Consider the following 4,244-nt stretch of genomic DNA (forward strand, 5'->3'; position numbering starts at 1 on the left):
TTTTTTTGTTCTTTGATGTATTTTGTTTGTCTGTTTTAATATGCTGTGCACCGCCCTGAGTCCTACGGGAGAAGGGCGGTATATAAATTAAATTATTAAAATTATTAAATTAAGATGTTTGAAGCTTTCTGGTTAATTGTAGCAAACACATTGAAAAGCATAACATGCAAAGCATGCATACCAAGCAAGATGACGCCCAAATCTGTCAGAAGCTCCTTAATAAGACAGCAGAGATACCTTCAAGGTTGGCTAGTTTCCACAGTACCTAATGCTAGGTTCTGTGCAGAAGGACAACTCTGATTTGAAATGCTTCCTTCCAGATTTCTGTCTAGCTAAATGGGGTTGCCATACAGGAGTTAGGTTGTCAACACAACTGACTCAGGTTCTTCGTTAATCTCTGTGCTGCCTTCCCTTCCTTTCTCAACCTCCTCCCACCAGAAGAACTTAGTAGTGACCCAAAGCATTAAATTCTCTCTTCATCCTGGGATCTTTAGAAGCCCTCTTTCCAGTTTCCAGCAGGAAACTGCTGCTGCTTCTGTCACCAACACTGTTTTTTCAATGAGGTTGTTCAGTAGTTGTATGTGTGTGTGTGTGTGTGTGTGTTTGTTTTCACAGGTAATAATCAAGAGGAGATGGTGACACCCTTTGCTGGGGTTTTGTTCCTAGGGAATGATCACACTTTTCGGGCTTGTGGTGCAGGACTTTGTAGAGGGAGAGGCAAGTCTCTTTTTATTAAACAATTGTGCCTGGAAGGAAGTCACTGAGCACACTGAAATTATTCTGTGAATTTAACACTCACTCATTCACACACACACACACATGCACGCACGCACACACACACTCCACTTCTGGCTGTTTCCTCCTCTTTCAACTTCCCCATCCACTTTTTCTTTCTCCTTTCTATCCCTAAGCTTCTCTCTTGGAAGGGAAGGGTCTGTTGGCTGCTCACTTGGTCTATAAGGACCTCGCTCCTATACAGAATAAGAGTTGGAAGGGACCTTGGAGGTCTTCTAGTCCAACCCTCTGCTTGAGCAGGAAAACCTATACCAGGGACGGCGAACCTTTTAGGGACCGAGTGCCCAAACTGCAACCCAAAACCCACTTATGCTTCGTCGGGTGCCGGGTGGGTGTGGCCCATTGGGTGGGCGTGGCCCATTGGGTGGCCGTGGCTGTGGTGGTAACGGCAGACTGGGTGGGACTAAAAAGTTCAATCAATCAATTCCAACTTTGCGAGATCTTTTTTTTTCCCACGAGAAGCTGAAATTGATTGATTGATTGATTGAACCTTTTTTTTTTTTGCACACGGCGATGGAGGCCTAAAGCGAAAAGGTTTTATAAAACCCAGTTGAAGGCCTAGTAGTGGGGTGACGGCGCATGTGCCCACAGAGAGGGCTCTGCGTGCCACCTGCGGCACACGTGCCATAAGTTTGCCACCACGGCCCTATACAATTCTGGAAAAATGGCTGTCTGATAATCATGTCCTAAAAATTTCCAGTGATGGAGCACTCACAACTTCTGAAGGCAAGCTGTTCTACTAACTAATTGTTCTCACTGACAGGAAATTTCTCTTTTGTTTTACAAATTTTTATTAATTTTCAAATAAACAAATTCTTAATACAAATGTGGTGCACATCATTAAAAAAACCCTATTAAATATCATATTTTCAGAGGTGATCGGCAGTCCCCCCCCGCATCCACCCTCTCTTTCACCCTTCCTACCTACTTCCCTCTTCCTTTCCTCCCCTCCTACCCACACCTCTCTCCTCTTTCTCTTCCAACTACCCTACACATCCCACCTCCTTCTTTTCCTTTCTCTTTAATCCAAGATTGGATTTCTTCTTTGATAAGCTTCCATCCATGACTTCCTATCCTGCCCTGGGGTTCTTTGGAGAATAGGTTGATCCCCTCTTCTCTGGGACAGCCCTTCAGAGGGAAGACTGCTAGAACGTCACTCTTAGTCCTGCTCTTCTTTCGACTAGACATGCCCAGTTCCCGCAACCGTTCATCATACGTTAGGATTGTTTGGGGCATTTATTTTCAAGAACAATAAAAATGATAGAAATCAGGTGTCCAGGAAGTAAAGAAAAAAACAAAAACAAGTTTGGGGCAACTCATCCAAACCTACCCAAAATTGTGCAAGCAAAACTTTTCCCATCTCAAAGCAGTTGGATAACCTTTCTTGACAGGTTTTACTTACCACATTTTAATTACTATTTTTTTTTTATACAGGCTGTATTTTGCTGAAGATCCAGGGTGCTGAGGGTTTGGGTCTTGTTATTCTTGTTGTTTTAAAGGAGGTATTTACGAAACCCAAAGCTAAGAGTGATGCTTTGCTCAGGTGCTAATTTATTTACACCAATTAATTCCAGGCCCCTGATGTAAACCAATTAGTATTCAACCCTTAATGGAGTCATTATCTGTCAGATTGGCTTTTCGTAATGCTTGTCACTGTTACAGGACTAGGCAGCAGAACTTTGCTAATAAAACTAGCAGAATTAATGGAGTGAACAGCATAGATAATGACTTAATGTGGAGCGTACACTTTAGAAAAGGGGACCTGATCAACGCCGTTCTCAAAATGAAGATGTCAGAAGTAGCTTCTTTATTTTATTTTTATTTTATTTATTTATTTTTGAAAGAAGGGGGAACAGGGAGAAGAGAAAGTACAGGTAGTCCTTACCTTACAACCGTTCAGTTTGGTGACCATTCAAAGTTATAATGGCACTGAGAAAAGCAACATATGTTATTTACACTTACCACCACTGCAGCATCCCCACGGTCACATGATCAAAATTCAAATTCTTGGCAACTGACTCATGTTTATGACGGTTGCAGAGTCCTAGGCTCATGGGATCCCCTTCTGCGACCTTCTGACAAACGAAGTCAATGGGGAAGCCAGATTCACTTAACAACCATGTTACTAATTTTAACAACTTAACAAACATGGCAAAAAAGGTCATAAAATGGGGCAAAATTCACTTAACGACTGTCTCACTTAGCAACAGAAATTTTGGGCTCAATTGTGATCGTACGCTAAGGACTACCTGTAAATGCTACTCATGTACATATGAGGAAGGCCTTACAGATGCTTTGCAAAATTATCCAACTTTAAGGAGCGAATGGTTCCAGTTTGGGGACTTTATTTTTTATTTTTTGTAAAGATTTTATTGGTTTTCTTTTATAAACATATGTTAATTTTTCCAATCAACGAGTTGTCTGGGATTAGCTATGCTAATACATATTCGATTCTTAATCCTTCATTCTTTCCTCGAACCAACAATAAAATAAATCCCAAATTTGATAGTAGTCTGTGTCTTCTTTATCTTTCAGTCTCATAGTTAATCTGTCCATCTCTGCCCATTCCAATATTTTCCTGATTATTTCTTCTTCTGATGGCAATCCTTCATTCTTCCAGTATTGTGCGAAAATTATTCTTGCTGCTGTGGTGATGTGTAAGATTAAATATAGACTCTGCTTATTAATCTTTTCAGGCATTATACCTAGTAAAAAAAGTTCAGGTTTAAAATCAACATGTTCACCTAATATTTTTTCTAACCACGTACGTATCTTTCTCCAATAAGCCTTAGCCTTGCCACATGTCCACCAAATGTGGTAGTACGTGCCTATGTTATGTTTACATTTCCAGCATCTATCTGACATATTTTTAAACATTTTGGGGACTTTAGCGTGATCATACAGTCATGTCCCCATCTGTGCACAGAAGAGACCATTGTTGGACTCTGATCTGTTGGAATGGGCCATAGCTGAATGGTGAAACCCGTGTTAGGTGGGCAAAAGGTCTCAACTTCAATTTCTCCAAGCCCAGCTTCCATAATCACATGTATGAAATCGGGGGAAAAAAAACATTCTCAGTTCATTGTCCGCTGGTATTTCCTGACCTAGTACCCAAAGATCACGCTGGCTGGAAATTATGAAGTCCAAAACTCAAGATGCCCAGCTTATTCCTATCTTTAGTTACATGAATTGGAACTGACCAGGTGGACCACATATGCTTCAAGAAACTTCAGGAGACCTTTTGTTTTTGTTTTTTTTTTTTCAATATAAAATTTTTATTTTTATCATAAAAAAAAAAGAAATACATCACAAATATTTCACAATATTATATCCCATCCCCCCACCCCCCGGACTTCCCAAACCAACCTAGGCTGATATTCAAATACAAGTAAACAAATATTAATATCTCTAACTCCAAAGTCTAAACTTAAACAATCCATCTCCTCCGT

The sequence above is a fragment of the Protobothrops mucrosquamatus genome, unplaced genomic scaffold (assembly GCF_001527695.2).
Source record: "Protobothrops mucrosquamatus isolate PMUCROS unplaced genomic scaffold, P.Mucros_1.0 scaffold2264, whole genome shotgun sequence".
Classification (NCBI taxonomy): domain Eukaryota; kingdom Metazoa; phylum Chordata; class Lepidosauria; order Squamata; family Viperidae; genus Protobothrops; species Protobothrops mucrosquamatus.